At 44.8% G+C, this 19,934-nt stretch overlaps 1 protein-coding gene across 1 annotated transcript in view; it reads right to left on the bottom strand.

Annotated features, from left to right (window-relative positions):
* CHD6 (chromodomain helicase DNA binding protein 6) overlaps positions 1–19,364 on the bottom strand; it is a 71,703-nt gene extending 52,339 nt beyond the window's left edge. Inside the window, exon 1 of the mRNA XM_069953865.1 lies at positions 19,283–19,364. The gene's annotated coding sequence lies outside the window, so the exon portion shown is untranslated. The remainder of the gene's footprint in view (positions 1–19,282) is intronic.
* Positions 19,365–19,934: the final 570 nt, after the last annotated feature.

The raw sequence follows: 19,934 nt of genomic DNA, 5'->3' as shown, positions 1-19,934 counted from the left end.
CACCTGGCCCATATAACTTTAATAAGGCAAAAATATACAATACCCACATAGCACCACACCTGCACATCATCAATGCCCGCTGTGGCCACATACTGGTACATACTGCATCGCTTCATTAAAGAGATACCAGCGGGGGACCAAAACACTGTCGGTGCTGAAGCCAGAGTGTTTACAATGTATACAGTGTTTTTACTTCACACTCCATTTTCCTACCCACCTGACTACTCAACGTAAAGAAAGACAACCTAATTGTAAGACCTCTATAACCCAGGTATGATGGGAATTGTAGTTGTGCAACAGCTGAAGGGCCACAGGTTCCCAATCCCTACTTTAGGGCTTATTCAGTATCAAGTACCCAGATCTTTCCCCCAAAACATCCAGGGACCCATTACCATAATAACAGCTCTAGGAGAAGAAAAAAAAAGTAAAAAAATAAAAATAAAAATTCAAAAACATTTTAAATGCTTGACAGTCACCAAGCATTAGAAGCAGCGGGATGCTGTAACGTTGCGGCCTTCAATACTTAGTAGCTGCTTTTGAGAATTGAATATTTAGAGATAAGCGCTTCTCCAAGAAGCAGATTAGCCAAGGTTCTCTACCTGCGACCCTGCCGCTCGCAACGTATTCACATTCTAAGAAAATAAATTAAGCTGCAGGTCACGCCAACCCGCAGCTCTATTCAAAACAAAGGAAGTGGTAGCCGCTATGGAGATCACCAGGGGGCAAGGAGGTCAGACCCCCAGCGATCTCTCACTTGTGTATAGGGGACAAGCAAGTGTTAATCGGAAACCCCCTTTAAATTTTAATCTGGCATAGGTTAAAAAGTATAAGTGTGAATGACCAACAGGTTTCACACAGGTGCTCTTAGTCATGGTCAGACCACGACTAAGCACACCTGCGTGAAACACGTTGTTTGGACATACTTTTACTCGCATCTTTCATGTACTAGAGCGTCTAGTCAACGCTGTGTACCGTGCGCTCTCTTTAGAAGAAACACTTTGCTATCAGACACTCTCCAGGTGAGCTGACCCACATTCTCTTTCATCTCTATACTAATATATTTTGCGTTTCATTTGGTCTATTCATAGCGGTTTCTAAACAAGTTTATCTTTCCATCTTTTATGGTAAAAATTAAATATTCACAAAGAAATGTGCAGGCGGAGAGAAGGTCAGAAAGGGACAGGAGGAAAACGAGACAGATCGCAGGAGGTGGTCGTGACTGGGCTTCACAGGGTATGGACTTGTTTATAATTACCTGTATACTGAACACTTGCACATATATACTGAGACTTGGAAGTGTATTGTATCACTGCTTGAGAAAGGCTACAAAATGAGCCGAAACGTTGCACTGGTGTGAATAAAAGCGAAGGTTTTTTAGGACGTGCTGTCTCCATATTGCTTCTTCTGGATTACTTTCCTCCTTAGCGCTCTCTAGGATGATTTCAGCAGGTTAGGGTGTTATTCCACGGGCCGATGGGGGCCCAATAATAACTGTAAATGAGCACCGATGTGCTAGATCGGCGCTCGTTTACTGGACCTATTCCAAGGCCCTATTACCGTTTAACAAGGGCTGCATGGACATTGTTACCGATGTCCTTGCAGCCCTTACTAAACATTATACATTATTTGTCCAGGCTCCAGGGCGCCTCTTGCGGTCTTTCTTCCCGGGTCCCGCACGCTCCAGCTTCAGAGCGTCCTGAATCAGTTGATAGACCGCTCAGCCAATCACTGGCCACGGTGGTCCCGGCCTGTGGTTGGCTGAGCGGCCTGTAAGCTTAGACAGGCCGCTCTGAAGCTGGAGCGTGCGGGTCCCGGGGAGAAGAAGACCGCAAGAGGAGCCCTGGAGCGTGGATAGGTAATGTAAATTGTTAGCCGCCGGCCGCGCACCGCTATTACACGTAGCGATGCGCGGTAGGCACCCGACAATTATAAGTTCAAACCTATATCAATGATCCTTGTCATCGGCTGATCGTTGTATTTATGACACGGAGCGATAATCGCCCGATTCGGCCGATTATTGCTCCGTGGAATAGGCCCCTTAGATTCTTTTAACCTGCTAATAGTTTCCCTTTAAAAACAAAACTTTGAGCAGGCCAACAATCCCAAAGAAAAAAAAAACCTGAAATCAAATGTGGCTCAAAAATACGACACGAGTCTATTTGGCCTTGTGCTTTTGTGTTGTCTGTTCGGTAAGAGTCAGCTCTGTCTGACCATGGCCTATAGAAAGGAAGGTGTACAACATTTCTAATTGCTTTTAGTCGTGTTCTGTCCTGGGAACCATAATGTTGTATGCCGCAAATCTGCCCGGTGACAATGGGTTGAGTCTGCTAAGTGTTGTCAGGAAAGACAATGGGTGGCCTCACACTTAAAGTGGTACTCCTCTCCACAAAATAGGGTATAACAAAGTGATTGGTAGTTGGGTGTCCAACTTTTTGGACCCCCACCAATACCAAAAATGGGCACATTAACCCTGGAATGAAAGAAACCCCCCCGCCTGCTCGGCCTCTGTGCTATTCATTCTCTCTGGGGCCACCGAACATTTCCATACTCACATGCCAGTCTTAAATAAAGCCCCATCCTATATAGCCACCAGCTTTTAGAGCAGAGTGGTGGTCGGTAACCTAGATAGTTTACTGAAAGAATGTATTTGTAAAAATATTTAACTCGACGAGTCCTACGATTATAAGTCTATTAGTTGAGATGATAATAGCCTACTCAGGCTGATTGTGTTCAACATCGTTGATCATCATAAATCACAGAAGACACAAAACAAATGATCAAAAGCTAAAAATTCTGGCTTCGTGAAACATACACAGATCAAGTAGAAGAACTAATTATGGAGTCATAAAAATAAAAAAATGTAAAAGTCCTGTTATTTGTTCATTGCTCCTCTTCAGCTTCAATTCTTCGAAGTCTAAAATAACATTTTATATCAAGCTGCATCCAACGTTTTTGACAGATCAGCTATGCAGGACGGTTGCGTCACGGGCCAAGTTTTTTAGTTTCTACCATAAATCTGATAAAGAAGTGGGTTGTTTGCTGGCCATCTCACTGAGACAATATGCCGGGATTTAACACTCTGCGGTATGGAGCCGAACACGTTATCATTCTGACAACCATCTTCAATGCCTCTTCACCTATAATGTTGAGCAGGGAGGCCAAACTGGGCTCGGCAACTTTCTTCAAACCTAAACACTCCCAGCATTTGACTCCCGTCCTAGGGCTGCCAGGAAAACAGGGAGAGTCTATGGCTATATCCGTGTTATCCAGGACTCTCTAGGGTTGCATCAAACTGCTGCAGCCACTGGGAGTCAAACACCAAGCGTTTGGGTTTGAAAAAAGTTGCCGAAACCGGACAGTTTGGCGTCTCAGCTCAACACTACAAACCTTTTTGGTATCGATGGAAAGAGAAAAGTGTCAGTAATTTCTATGTACCTATGTACTGACCAATGACGCCTGGTGCTCTACCGGACCGGACTTCCAGAACAGTGCAGATTAAGAATTTATCACTGGATATCACTTTCATCCAATCATCCACACTTCATGATCCCCTCACTTTGCTCTTGTCTTCCTTTTCTTCTTGGGTTACCTGGATGTTTTCCTCATAACTTTCCCACTTTGGCTAACCCTTTAAGGACTAGGCAAATTCTGTCCTTAAAGTGATATTTTAACCCCCCCCCCCCAATATATGGAGTTCTCAACACCATTCTAAAGCTTACATTCTGCACATTCTATATCTACCTGTGTAAATAATGTCTATGTTCTCATTCTGGTGAAAAATGCGTTTTTATCATTGGCCGACAGTGTCATTTGGGAGGGGCTTTGCACCTGGTGTGGCCCATCTCCCCGCCCCCTCCATGACGTCATTGAAATGGGCTGCTCTGCAGGATGTGGCACAGGCACGGTTTACCATTTGATAATTTTATTGCCAGCATTGTCTTAATGCAATAATATGTGTACTTTTTTATGTTTATTATTTTACTTCCTTTGTTTATATATTTTTTTCTACATTTTTACTTTATTTTACTGCCCCACCTTGGGGACTTCCCTGTCTGATTGCCTGATGAAAGGCTGATCTGCATTGCACTGTATTATGCCTGTCATAGACATAGCTGTTCAGACAGGACAGAATCTGATTGGCTTCCGTAGCTATAATACTGGAGGCCTTTGGCTTCCGTAGCTATAATACTGGAGGCCTTTGGTTGTCATAGCTACCACCGGGACTTTGCGATCACTTCGGGCAGCCCCCCATGGTGAAGAGAGGGAGAATTCTCCCTCTGTTCTTCCCTATAGATGCCGCAGTTGCAGCATCTATCAGGTTAACTGTCAGCATTCAATCACGGCTCAGGTCCCAGTAGTTGTGAGGGGTGCACAGCTATCTCTTGACAGATGTATCATTTTAGTACATAATTGTACGTATATGGGCAGGAACAAATCAGAAAAAAAAAGGAGTACAATCACGTTCCCGGTCCCAAAGAGTTTTTACTCACAGCTCACCAGGAACAACCAACATCTTTTCTCACAAAAATGTAAAAAAATGTCAATTAAAATCACTTATTTTCACCTATTTCAGGTATGTGTCGTGAGGCCAGAATGTTCTTCAATTACACAGTGTCCTGCAATATATCCGTGATTTTTCAGTATCATCTGGGGTTCATTCTATGGTGAATCCATTAATTTTTTTCTCAATGGCCACATAGCCAGGCGGCAGTTCAAATAGAATTTGTCACTAGAGATGAGTGAATGAATCTGAGCATTCAGCATATGATTACCGGTGGCTGAAGAAGTTGGATGCAGCCCTACGAAGTTTGGAAAAACAGGGATACCAAAAAATTACGTATGTAAAAGGGCCAGCGATCAGACGAGAAAACAGTTGTTCATCTTATCAGTCCGAAAAATCCTTGTCAGTCTGCCGCACATTGTCTTGAGGGACTACAAAAAAATCATTAGGGCGGCTGTGACTGCACGATGACTAAGACGTGTGAAAGGCTCCTTAAAGGGGTATTCTAATCTGAGCTCGTAATCTGCACTGCTGACCAAAACACCAAAACTCACTGAGTATTTCTTGTTTTATAGTACAGTTTTACTTAGACCAAAATGAGTGCCGATCTAGTCGTCTAGTTTTATTTAATACACCTCTAAATAAAAATAAAAAAAATTATATATATATATATATATATATATATATATATATATATATATATATATATATATATATATATGTATATGTATAAAATTGCACTACCCCTTACCAATTCCCACTGCTCCTGCACCAGTGCTTTTCGGTCTATACTTTCTGGTCCTTCTCTACCTAGACATCCTATTACTGGATCTAGCATGTCCAGGTCAGAAGGATCAGGACAGAGAGACCACTGGGGGTGACCAAAGAACCTGCAGAACAGGAGCAGCGAGAGGAGGGTGAGTAAGCCTGAATTCAATATGTAACTTACTGCACTGAATTTGAAAAAGTTTGAAGTGCTGGAAAACCCCTTTAAATTGGAGTTGTAATAACGTATACAAAGATGCAATCAGAATAAGGAAAGGTTCCAAGATTACATGATATGTAAAGGCACTGAATTTTGGCAGGATTGTTCTATACTCATAGAGACCATAGAACATAAGGACACCAGATGGAACCCATAAGTAGAGACCACTACCTTTAGTGCTAGAGAGAAAACCTAAAACAGGACAGGAGATGGTTTTATGCTAGCTTTCCCCTTTAAATATAGCCGCCGTCCTCCTGGGATGAGAGAGAAGAATGGGGACGCAGGCTACAACTGAGAAACTGGGGCGCAGGAAACACTCAGGCAGCACTATCCGCACCGGATCATGGTGAGTAACTTTACGAGGCGGGAGCAAATGTCAGCGCGGTGCGATGAGATGTTTGTGTGCGCTCAAGGATATCCTAATGCCAAAGGAAACACATGCATTAGCTTAAACGAAAGAAACTAGAATATCTGGCCTCCTTGCTGACTCTCCGATCACAACGAGAGGCCAGGACTACGGTCTAACAAGGTTACCCTGCCACCTTCAGGAACCTCCTGTAAATATATTAGGAAAATCCTCATATAGTGAATACAGTAAACTTCCTTGAAGCCCAGTCTGCCTTTTATTGCTATCTCTTCCTGGGAAAGCTGAGTGACAGCCAAGGCTGCTGATATACCCAGCTATACAGAGCAGGGGTAGGGAACCTTGGCTCTCCAGCTGTTGCAAAACTACAACTCCCATCATGCCTGGATAGAAAAAGCTAAAGCTTTGGCTGTCCAGGCATGATGGGAGTTGTAGTTTTTCAACAGCTCAAGAGCCAAGGTTGCCTACCCCTGATATAGTATATAGTTTGGCAGCAAACATCCGCTGCTTCCCTATCACTGCACAGCACGACAGATCTGCCCCCCCCCCCCCCCCCCCCCCCCCCGTGACTTTGGGAAAACTGGATGACAACCCCTATTAGAGCTGTAAGGGTGGTCAATTAGCTCTCTAAAAATACATTTCTACTTGCATCTTCTCCTTCAAATAGCTGCTTACTGCACCTTACATATGAAAACTGCCTATGATGGTAATGCCCAAGCTGAAGGCCTGTAAATGTACCATGGGCGTCCTGGCAGGACCCTGCTTCAAATCAATAGTGCAGCGCCTAAAGGAGAAGTCTGGCAAATTTTTTTATTAAAGTATTGTATTGTCCCCCAAAAGTTATACAAATCACCAATATACACTTATTACAGGAAATGCTTATAAAGTGTTTTTTTTCCCTGCACTTACTACTGCATCAATGCTTCACTTCCTGGATAACATAGTGATGTCACTTCCTGGATAACATGGTGACATCACTTCCTGGATAACATGGTGAAGTCACTTCCTGGATAACATGGTGAAGTCACTTCCTGGATAACATGGTGAGGTCACTTCCTGGATAACATGATGATGTCACTTCCTGGATAACATGGTGATGTCACGACCCGACTCCCAGAGCTGTGCGGGCTGTGGCTGCTGGAGAGGATGATGGCAGGGGGACACTGAGGGACACAGGGCACACTGAGCACCACCCTGCCATCATCCTCTCCAGTAGTCAAAGCCCGCACAGCTGCGGGCGTGACATCACCATGTTATCCAGGAAGTGACATCACCATGTTATCCAGGAAGTGACATTACCATGTTATCCAGGAAGTGAAGCCTTGATGCAGTAGTAAGTGCAGGGAAAAAAGCACTTTATAAGCATTTCCCATAATAAGTCTATATTGGTGATTTGTATAACTTTGGGGGGCAATAAAATACTTTAAAGGGAACCTGTCACCCCCCGTGCCGGGGTGACAGGTTCCCGACCCCCCGTTAGAGACCCCTATACTTACCTCATCGCGCCGGGTCCCGCTTCTGAAGATGGTCGGGTCCCGGAGATCTCAGCCGCCGCAGCCCGGCGCGCGCGCTGAGAGATGAGTCCAACGCTCATAGAGAATGACGGAGCGCTGGACTCTCCCGTCATTCTCTATGGGTGTTGGACTCATCTCTCAGCGCGCGCGCCGGGCTGCGGCGGCTGAGATCTCCGGGACCCGACCATCTTCAGAAGCGGGACCCGGCGCGATGAGGTAAGTATAGGGGTCTCTAACGGGGGGTCGGGAACCTGTCACCCCGGCACGGGGTGTGACAGGTTCCCTTTAATAAAAATTTTGACTGGACTTCTCCTTTAAAGGGGTACGTTTTTCTTTCAAATCAACTGGTTTCAGAAATTTATACAGATTTGTAATTTACTTCTCTTTAAAAATCTCCAGTCTTCCAGTACTTATCAGCTGCTGTATGTCCTGCAAGAAGTGGCATATACTTTCCAGTCTGACACAGTGCTCTCTGCTGCCACCTCTGTCCATGTCAGGAACTGTCCAGAGCAGTAGCAAATGTCCATAAAAAAAACTCTTCTGCTCTGGACAGTTCCTGACACGGACAGAGGTGGCAGCAGAGAGCACTGTGTCAGACTGGAAAGAATACACCACTTCCTGCAGGACCGGAGTTTTTTTTTTTTTTAATAGAAGTAAATTACAAATCTGTATCACTTTTCTGACACCGGTTCAGTTGAACAAAATATACCCCTTTAATCAGAGCAGGGTCCAGGACAGCCTTGCAGTTCCTGACACGAACGTTGGTGGCAGCAGAGAGGCCCGTGTCACCTTTTACTACAATGGAAGCTGAGCGGTAGATAATAATAAAAAAAAAAAAAGTACATATACAAAGTAACATAACTTTATTAAAGGGGTACTCCAGTGGGGGGGCACTTTTGTTCTGGGGCCGGGGAGGAGGTGGCTGAGGGAAAAGACCCCGGTTCCAGCGGCGGCTCCCGCATCACGGCGCTCCAGTGCTTGGTTCCCGGCCGCTTCCGGGTGTCTGACGCGGGCCCGAGACGTGACGTCTCAGGTCCGCTCAGCCACTCAGTGAAGGAGGCGGGATCTGAGCGGACTTGAAACAGATCCCGCCTCCTTCACTGAGTGGCTGAGCGGACCTGAGACGTCACGTCTCGGGCCCGCGTCAGACACCCGGAAGCGGCCGGAAACCGGGCACCAGAGCGCCGCAATGCGGGAGCTGCCGCTGGAATCGGGGAGGTGAGTGGACATCTTTTCCCTTGGCCACCTCCTCCCCGGTCCCAGAACAAAAGTGCCCCCCCCCGCTGGAGTACCCCTTTAAGGCAATGCATTAGCAAGACAAAAAAAAAAAATCTCCACAGTACCCCTTTAAAAAAAAAAAAAGAAAGAGGCATCAAATAACTCATATGAGCAAAAACAAATACAAATAGTGTTTTCATTTCTCGAGGAAGTTTAGCACAATGATACGGAAAAGTTCACGAGACCAAACTGGTTTGTTCTATTTGGGTTATATACACGTTGTATTTGCTTTGATTTGTCGTGGTTAGTGTATCATCATCTCTTTGTATATAATTGTATGAGGACACTGTGGGGGAGATTTATCAAGCCGGTGTAAAGTGAAACTGGCTCAGTTGCCCCTAGCAACCAATCAGATTCCACCTTTCATTTTACAGAGAGTCTGTGAGGAATGAAAGGTGGAATCTGATTGGTTGCTAGGGGCAACTGAGCCAGTTCTTTGATAACTCTCCCCATATGTGTACATGTATATACTCTCCCAGTGTGTGTTTTTTTGTGTTTGTATTTAGCACTTTATATGCATAGAGTTGTATTGTGTTACCCATTATTATTTGTTTGTTCCTCCAAAAGTAACACCGATCCTGCAAATAAGACCTAGTTTCATTTGCAGGTATTTTAGTGTAGGCCTGAAATATAAGCCCTGCTCCAATAATAAGCCAAGGTTATAGTCAGCTGACCAGATCCCTGACACTGGTTGCTGAGCATCAGCCAATCAGGGCCAGACTTGTTATGCTCCGCCCCCATCTGCCTAAAACAAGCTGCAGGGGGGGCAGGAGGGGGTAGAAGATGCACAGTAGGGGACACTAAATGTGGGGGGAGGGTATGTGGGACAACTACAAAGGGGAAGGAGCTATATAGTATGGGGGAACAACAACAGAGGGGGAGGGAAGTATACAGTCATGGACAAAAGTTTTGAGAATGATACAAATATAAATTTTTACAAAGTCTACTGCTTCAGTTTTTAAAATGGCAATTTGCATATACTCCAGAATGTTATAAAGAGAGATCAGCTTAACAGCAATTACTTGCAAAGTCAATATTTGCCTAGAAAATGAACTTTATCCCCCAAAACACATTTCAACATCATTGCAGCCCTGCCTTAAAAGGACCAGCTAACATTGTTGCAGTGATTGCTCCATTAACACAGGTGTGGGTGTTGATGAGGACAGGGCTGGAGATCAATCTGTCATGATTAAGTAAGAATGACACCACTGGACACTTTAAAAAGGAGGCTGGTGCTTGGCATCATTGTTTCTCTTTTGTTAACCATGGTTATCTCTAAAGAAACACGTGCTGTCATTGCACTGCACAAAAATGGCCTAACAGGGAAGAGTATCGCAGCTAGAAAGATTGCACCTCAGTCAGCAATCTATTGCATCATCAAGAACTTCAAGGAGAGAGGTTACATTGTTGCCAAAAAGGCTCCAGGGCGCCCAAGAAAGACCAGCAAGCACCAGGACCCTCTCTCAAAGTTTCAGCTGCGGGATCGGGCTACCAGCAGTGCAGAGCTTGCTCAGGAATGGCAGCAGGCAGGTGTGAGTGCATCTGCACTGTGCACTGTGAGGCGGAGACTCTTGGAGCAAGGCCTGGTCTCAAGGAGGGCAACAAGAAGCCACTTCTCTTCAGAAAAAACATCAGGGACAGACTGATATTCTGCAAAAGGTACAGGGAGTGGACTGCTGAGGACTGGGGAAAGTCATTTTCTCTGATGAATCCCCTTTCCGATTGTTTGGGACATCTGGAAAACAGCTTATTAGGAGAAGACGAGGTGAGCGCTACCACCAGTCTTGTCTCATGTAAAGCATCATGAAACTGTAAAGCATCCTGAAACCATTCATGTGCGGGGTTGCTTCTCAGCCAAGGGAATCGTCTCTCTCACAGTCTTGCCTAAAAACACAACCATGAATAAAGAACGGTACCAGAATGTCCTCCAAGAGCAACTTCTCCCAACCGTCCAAGAGAAGTTTGGCGATCAACAATGCCTTTTCCAGCATGATGGAGCACCTTGCCATAAAGCAAAGGTGATAACTAAATGGCTCAGAGAACAAAATATAGAGATTTTGGGTCCATGGCCTGAAAACTCCCCAGATCTTAATCCCATTGAGAACTTGTGGTGAATCATCAAGAGACGGGTGGACAAACAAAAACCAATAAATTCTGACAAAATGCAAGCATTGATTGTGCAAGAATGGACGGCTATCAGTCAGGATTTGGTCCAGAAGTTGATTGAGAGCAGCCGGGGAGAATTGCAGAGGTCCTGAAGAAGGGTCAACACTGCAAATATTGACTTGCTGCATTAACTCATTCTGTCACTATAAGCTTTTGTTACTCATAATATGATTGCAATTATATTTCTGTATGTGATAAAACATCTGACAAACACACATAAAAACCAGAGGGCAGCAGATCATGGGAAAATATAATATTTGTGTCATTCTCAAAACTTCTGGCCATGACTGTACAGTATGGGGACTACCTGCAGAGGGGGAGGGAGGTATACAGTATGGGGGAACAACTAGAGAGTGGGAGGGAGGTATACAGTATGGGGGAACAACTACAGAGTGGGAGGGAGGTATACAGTATGGGAGAACAACTACAGAGAGGGGGGGAGGTATACAGTATGGGGGAACAACTACGGAGTGGGAGGGAGGTATACAGTATGGGGGAACAACTACAGAGAGGGGGGAGGTATACAGTATATCAGCCTAACAACAGTGGGACATACAGTATGGGAGAACAACTACATAGGGAGGAGGTATACAGTATGAGGGAAGAACTACAGAGGGGGGAGGTATACAGTACGGGAGAACAACTACAGAGAGGGGGGAGGTATACAGTATGGGAGAACAACTACAGAGAGGGGGGGGAGGTATACAGTATGGAGGAACAACTACAGAGGGGGAGGTATACAGTATGGGGGAACAACTACAGAGGAAGGATGTATACAGTATGGGAGAACAACTACAAAGGAAGGAGGTATACAGTATGGGGGAACAACTACAGAGGGGGAGGAATACAGTATGGGGGAACAACTACAGAGAGGGGGGGAGGTATACAGTACGGGAGAACAACTACAGAGAGGGGGGGAGGTATACAGTATGGGAGAACAACTACAGAGGAAGGATGTATACAGTATGGGAGAACAACTACAAAGGGAGGAGGTATACAGTATGGGAGAACAACTACAAAGGGAGGAGGTATACAGTATGGGAGAACAACTACAGAGAGGGGGGGAGGTATACATTATGGGAGAACAACTACAGAGAGGGGAGGGAGGTATACAGTATGGGGGAGCAACTACAGAGAGGGGGGGGAGGTATACAGTACGGGAGAACAACTACAAAGGGAGGAGGTATACAGTATGGGAGAACAACTACGGAGGGGGGGGGGGGGGGGGGGGGGGGGGGGGGGGGGGAGGTATACAGACTTAGGCTGGGTTCACACTACGTATATTTCAGTCAGTATTGTGGTCCTCATATTGCAACCAAAACCAGGAGTGGATTAAAAACACAGAAAGGATCTGTTCACACAATGTTGAAATTGAGTGGATGGCCGCCATTTAATGGCAAATATTTGCTGTTATTTTAAAACATCGGCTGTTGTATTGAAATAATGGCCGTTATTTACTGTTATATGACGGCCATGCACTCAATTTCAACATTGTGTGAACAGAGCCTTTCTGTGTTTTTAATCCACTCCTGGTTTTGGTTGCAATATGAGGACCACAATACTGACTGAAATATACGTAGTGTGAACCCAGCCTTAACATAGAAGTGAAATGAGTCGGGGAAAGAAGCACTAAGAGAAGCACTTCTCCCCACTCTAACATTTATAATGCTTTTATTTGTATAGCGCACACAGATTTCGCAGCACTTTACCTATCTGTATGTTTTGGGTGTGGGAGGAAACCCACACAAACATGGAGAGAACATACATACTCTTTAGCAGATGTTGCCCTTGGTGGGATTTGAACCCAGGACCCCAGCTGCAAGGCTACTGTGCTAACCACTGAGCCACCGTGCTGCTCTCACACATACAATTTGGCAGGCGTCTAAATATACAGACCCTAAACTTTTTAATATATCTATGACATGTCAAAAGTTTTGTTAAATTTGTTATCTTGGTGCCAGGTACCTTGTGGAGTCCTTGCCTGGTGGTATCAGGGGGACGGTCCTATACAAATAATTTGAGGATTTAATGTTATTGGTATTTGGTTTATGTATGAGGTGTTCCATCAGCGAGAAAAAGACAGCAGAGCTGGGACCCAGCAATGACCCATGGGATGAATTGGTACTTCTATTGTAAAGTGAATGTCTCACCTAATCTGTTTCTATTTTCTGACTTTAATTTTTTTTATTTCACTTTTTACATTGTTATGGGGGCAGCCATCTTGCCTGAGCTGTTCCTAACAGCATTTAGTGACATGCTTTACAGCAAGACTCATGGACATAGACCAAGACAGATTGTCACCTTGGGATGAATGTGAAACATTACTGAGCACGCTCTGTGACCTGTGAAGAGGTCAATCCACAGGGAGCTGCTATTGTCTCCTCTATCTACTGGTGTCACATGACGCTGCATTGCTGTACAGATCAGTTTACAGCAGCCTCCTCTTATCACCACAGACACAACAGGAAGTCTCAGCTTAGTTTTAGCCCCAGTGGTGGGAATGAGAACTGTAAGATATCAGGATTATTTTATAATATAGAAAACAATGTCTGGGGGCACTTCTGGGTCACAGGGTGGTGCATGTGGAAGGAATAAATCCCCATATAATAGTCCAAAGAAAATCATCCAAAGAATTGGGTTTTGTATCTGATACCCAACTACAGTGTAACGTTCACTCATAGCCGGGAGAAACGTACTGCTGTGCGCTTCTTTCCCTGCAGGAGACCCACTATACCTAGAAACCCGGCTGATTTAAAAAAAAAAATAAATAAATAACTTTTGGGGGTCACAAAGTCAAAAGTTTTAAAGTGACATAAGTGTTTATTATTTATTTATTTTCACTATTATTTATTTATGCTACTGACTGCTATAACTGCTTTCATTTTCCGTCTATAGCGGGCTCTTTGCTGTGCTGTGATCTGTAGTTTTTAATGGTACAATAATTAGAAATTTTGGCAATGGGTATTGTTATTGTTTATGGGATAAAAAAAAATATTTATGTTTTTGTGTGTGGTGTTCTTTATTTTTACACTTTTTATTTGTCACCTTACGGACCTCTCCAAGCAATCTTTTGAGTTCTTATAAGTACACCAAGTCCACTGGGTCCAAAGGATTCTCCTTAAATTTGAATTCTCTTTCAGATCAACTAGTGCCAGAGATTTTTAATTTACTTTTATTAAAAAACATCCAGCACTTATCAGCCGCTGTATGTCCTGCAGGACATGGTGTATTCCCCCATAGAAAACCTCTCCTGCTCTGGACAGTTCCCTTCAAATACATCGGTAATAGTGCAGGTTTTACCATCTATGCAAGGTTTCTTTTGGTGGCGGGTGGTCACGCCGGCGAAATTTTTTCCTATTTCAAATGAATTTGTGCCAGTAAGCTCAATAGAGGTGTAATTTAATTCTTCCACTACTTATCAGCTGCTGTGTGTCCTGCAGGAAGTGATGTATTCTTTCCAGTCTGGAGAGCAGCAGAGGTTTTCTTTGGGGATTTATACTGCTCTGGACAGTTCCTGACATGGACAGAGGTGGCAGCAGAGAGCGCTGCGTCAGACTGGAAAGAATACACCACTTCCTGTAGGACATACAGTAGCTGATATGTACTGGAAGACTGGGGATTTTTAAAGCCACTCTGTACCCACAATCCCCCCCTTGTACCACTTGTACCTTTGGATAGCTTCTCCACGATCTGTCCTGGGGTCCGTTCGGCAGGTGATGGAATATCTGTGCCCTAACTTTGCACCACCCCTCCGTCCCTCCTTGCCACCCTCTTCATCATTAGGAATGCCACTGGAACATTTTCTCCATGCTGAACATTGCACAGGTGCTTAACGATCCAGCCCATGTGCCGTGCTGACACAGGTGGAGAATAGGAGACAATCTGCCTGGAGCATTCCTAATGATGAGGAGGGCAGGGAGGAGGGACAGAGAGGTGGTGCACAGATACTCTAGGTCACGGCCGTTGGGCACGGGGCTGCAAGTTTAAAAGTAGTTTTTTAGGACAATAACTGCATCACCTGCCGAACGGACCCCAGGACAGATCCTGGATTAAAAGCAGCTATCCGAAGTGGAACAAGCAGTTGGGGGGGTCAGATTGTGGGTACAGAGTCGCTTTAAATAAAAGTAAATTACATATCTCTGGAACTTTATGGCAGCAACTGATTTGAAAGATTTTTTTGGGTGAACAAAAGTGCTATCCCTTAGCTTAGGTAAAGAGATGTCTCTTCAAGTCACGTCTCACTCTATCTAGGAGCCTTAGGCCTCATTCACACGTTCGGTAATTTTTCTGCACCGCAAAACCTCCCGCTATTTTACTTTGGTCCGTATAAATTCATCCGTAATAACATCAGTTTCCGTAAAGTGTGAATAGTACTAGTATGTATAGATTTGATCCCTGTTTTTTGCGGACGTCACGGATGTCCCATAGACTTCTATTGGTAATCAGTACCGAAATCACAATCCGCGCTAGAGCATGTTTTTTTGTTTTTTTTACGGAACAGATTACGGATCAAAATTAGAATGGCCTGTGTAACTAGCCCAATAGAAATCAATGTGCTCTAAGTTGAACCGTGATTACGGATCCGGAAAAATGGACAACTTTACTGAACATGTGAATAAGACCTTAGAACAAAAATTTGAGTGGGGATTTTATGCCAAGCCAAACAATCTCTCCAAAAGGAAAGAACCCATCTATAAAGTACACTGCAATACTACTGTATTGCAGTGTGCTGTCAGATCATACTAGTGTATTGCAGTGTGCTGTCAGCTCATACTACTGTATTGCAGTGCGCTGTCAGATCATACTACTGTATTGCAGTGTGCTGTCAGATCATACTACTTTATTGCAGGGTGCTTTCAGATCATACTACTGTATTGCAGTGTGCTGTCAGCTCATACTACTGTATTGCAGTGTGCTGTCAGCTCATACTACTGTATTGCAGTGTGCTGTCAGCTCATACTACTGTATTGCAGTGTGCTGTCAGATCATACTACTGTATTGCAGTGCGCTGTCAGATCATACTACTGTATTGCAGTGCGCTGTCAGATCATACTACTGTATTGCAGTGCGCTGTCAGATCATACTACTGTATTGCAGTGCGCTGTCAGATCATACTACTGTATTGCAGTGCGCTGTCAGATCATACTACTGTATTGCAGTGCGCTCTCAGATCATACTACTTTATTGCAGTGCGCTGTCAGATCATACTACTGTATTGCAGTGTGCTTTCAGATCATACTACTGTATTGCAGTGTGCTGTCAGATCATACTACTGTATTGCAGTGTGCTGTCAGATCCATAACCACTAGTAGAACCTGCCTTTGGCAGACTGTAATAGTAGATCTGACATGTCAGCCACAAGGGCCTCTAGCTGCCAAGGCAACCCACTCTTGCTGCTGTGGAACTGTCACAGGATTACGGCACACATGGACTTACCCTTACAGCCGGCTATGTCCGGACACAATGCTAATGCACTACACCAAAATATCATCCAAGTAGTTGCAGCACAATGTAGTCAAAAAGACTGCAATCACCATCTAAATGTATCTGTAGCCAACCTCCATATATTATATACAGTATCAATATACTGTATATATCTCACATACAGAGAAAGTTACCAAAAAGTCAATAGAGGAATTCTGACCCCCTACTAAAACTTAGAGACTGATAAAGTCCACAAAGTATTTTTAGCCCAAAAAAATTTCATTCAAATCAACTGGTGCCAGAAAGTGGCAGAGATTTGTAATTTACTTCTATCAAACAATTTCAAGTCTTTTAGTACTTATCAGCTGCTGTATGTCCTGCAGGAAGTGGTGTATTCTTCCCAGTCTGACACAGCGCTCTCTGCTGCCACCTCTGTCCATGTCAGGAACTGTCCAGAGCAGGAGAGGTTTTCTATGGGGATTTTCTGCTGCCCTGGACAGTTCCTGACATGGACAGAGAGCACTGTGTCAGACTGGGAAGAATACGCCACTTTCTTTTATCTTTTAATAAAAGTATCCAAAAAAAAAATCTCTGGCACCTACTGGAACCAGTTGATCTGAAGGAAAAATATTTTGGTAAACAACCCCTTTAACGGCGCCATAGGCTGCAGCAAGTTCCCTGTTGTAGATGGGAAGCGACAACTTGCAGTTTTGACTCCTTTATATAGGACCTGACGGCAGTAAGAACTGTGTGTGAGCATGCACCATAAATGAAGCAATAACATTTTATAGGTTATATATAGTTACATAAGTGGCAGCCTATACATCACCTGCAGCCAGCAACCTAGAAAACGGAAAACAGACTGACGCTACACATTCATGCACTTAACTGTATCAAAAAACTGTAGTGGGCATGCTCAGCTCTGTAAATGCATCATGTGCCCCACCCCCCATTTAAAGAGAAGGAACCTTCAACCATCAAGCGCTTGCATGAATTATACTTTGCGGCCTGCTGGCCACCTCTATATTAGACAACGTAGTACAGTTATTTACCAGCACCTTATTGATATGGTTACCAGCTTCTGTTCAGGTCCTGACCTGGATCATGTGACCAGCCCCATACTCATAGAAACTTGCAGAGTGTTATGTGCACCTGCTCTCATGATACATCAATCTGCTTCTCAATGGGGTGAGTAAACTGGAACAGAGTACTGGAAGACATGGATACAACCTATGGCCTATGGCTGTATCCATATTTTCCAGGACTCCCTAGGGCGGCATCCAAGTTCTGCAGCCACCGGTAATCACATGCCCCATGCTTGGGTTCAGATGGACCCGGGCCTGCTCGAGATTCGCACATCTCTAGTAACTACACTGTATACCACAGAGGTGGCCACCATTTTTGCTAGAAATGCCTATTGGGGGTGCAACTATCCAGACCCAGACCAGGAGCAATAGAGCAAGTTGTTTTATGGTGGTCATCTACACAGACCACAAAGTGGGAGGACTGATAGGAAGATCAGAGTAATGTCTACATGCGATCCCTCCTATCTGTTCCAGTTCTGAGAATCTCCCAATGCGACTACATACATATTACTAAGTGATATCAGCAGGTAAGCCACGGACACGGCCTAGTGCCCCTTTAAGAAAAAAACTACATGATTATTATTCCCCCCTATATAATTAGGCACGACTTCAGGCAACTTTAAAGGGAACTCTGACAGAAAAAAAAAATGGTGCCAGAGATTTGTAATTTAATTCTACTGAAAAATCTCCAGTCTTCCAGTACTTATCAGCTGCTGTATGTCCTGCAGAAGGTGGTGTATTATTTCCAATCCAGCACAGTACTCTCTGCTGCCACCTCTGTCCATGTCAGGAACTGTCCAGAGCAGCAGCAAATCCCTATAGAAAATCTCTCCTGCTCTCCAGACTGGAAAGAATACACCACTTCCTGCAGGGCATACAGCACCTTATAAGCACTAGAAGACTGGAGATTTTAAATAAAAGTAAATTACAAATCTAAGGAACTTTCTGATTTGAAAGAAAATCAGACCACCCGCCACCAAGTTAAACCTTGCATAGACGGTAGAACCTGCACCATTACCAATGCATTTAAAGGGCACCACTATTCCTAGACCGCTTTCTGCCGTAACCACATAGGAAGTGGAAGATGGTCAAGTCGCACATGTGGTTTTTAACGTTTCCATTTTTTTTTTTCACGTCAACATAAAAAAAAAAAAACTCTACCAAAAAGCAACCTGGCGTAAAACTGCAAAGTGTGCACAGGACTCTCATTGGCGTGCATGCACAATATAATAGCACAGGGGCAAATAAACCGCCTCATGTGATCAGAACCCTAAGGAGGAGGGGGGTCTCCTCAGCAGGAAGTGCTGAGCACTGAATGCAGCTGTTTCACGTCACATGAGGGAAGAAGCAGGTGAGGCAGAGCTGTAGGCCTGACAGGTACCTCCACACACAGTCCCATCTGCAGTCCTCACAGGCCTGACCCCCACCATAGTGTCCATATAAGAGAGCATTCACACTGTGCACCCCACACAGCCGGCATCTGTAGCCAGGCTACAGCCCCCTCCTCCTGGATGGATGTGTGGCCCTAACTCCAATCCACATTACAGGATTTCCATGCCCTTTCAGCTTCCAGTTCCCCCTACTCCTCCCCCACTTGGTACTGCCCACAGCACACGCTTTAGTGCAGTGGGCAGAACCACAGGGGCAAAAGAGGGGGGGTACGTTAAAAACCCAAAATATAAAAAAAAGCAGCGAGGTACCTAGAGGAAGGGAGGGGTTAAAAAAAAACACAGATCCGGAGAGCTAAAACGCCCGATATCCATCCGCACTCTCCCGAGGTGGACACGTTTACAGACACCCCCCTCCTCGGTGAAGCACACACAAAAAGCAAAGGAACAGGACGGAAAAATCACAGTTTCATTCATAAGAGATGCCCAGGAAGGGGATGGATGGCCGCCACACGCCCACGGCCACCTACACACCAGCCAGGAGGCTGCAAATTAAAAAGTTAAGAGGAGAACTTACCTAAAATGGCCACTGCTGCAGCCAAAATACAAACAGCTATTATTTGGTGAAGTTTAGCACAAGACACCCTGCAAGGACACCCTAACCTGGCGGGGGAACGCCTCCTCCTCAAGCTGATTGGTTACCTCACTGGCAGGCAGGCGAAAAGCTCACACGTGATTGGCCGTTCGCTTGTCAAACAAGTGGTGGTCGTTTCAAGGCTGGTTGCGGCGTGGTTATTGCTTTGCTCCATTGTGCTGCTATTTGCATGGATGAGATGTGCTCGGCGATTGGCTGAGAGAAGGTAGAGGGGGGAATAGAAGGGGGTGCAGTGTGAGAGACAAGAGGGGGAGCCCAGGGGGGGTCCGGCTAGATATTTGAGCTGCTTTTTCCTGCTAGGCTGCATCATACATCTCAGTCCTGAGTCTGTTGTAATGGTTGGATAAGTATGCATTCATAGACATGTGCACATCCATGACCACATGCATTGTGAGGAGTTTGCAACATCCCATTGGAACACTATGCAAGGGGCAAGAAAACTCTGGAGGTGTGCACCCCCCTTAGCCCAAGTGCAGGAAACTCCAGAACCCACATCATGCAATGGGACAGTCATTTGTGACAAGTTACTAAAGTTGTGCAACTGCCTTATGCCGACACGACTGTGACAAATAGT

This window comes from Dendropsophus ebraccatus, chromosome 14, assembly GCF_027789765.1.
Source record: "Dendropsophus ebraccatus isolate aDenEbr1 chromosome 14, aDenEbr1.pat, whole genome shotgun sequence".
Lineage (NCBI taxonomy): Eukaryota > Metazoa > Chordata > Amphibia > Anura > Hylidae > Dendropsophus > Dendropsophus ebraccatus.
This window is presented reverse-complemented; position numbering and strand designations above follow the sequence as displayed.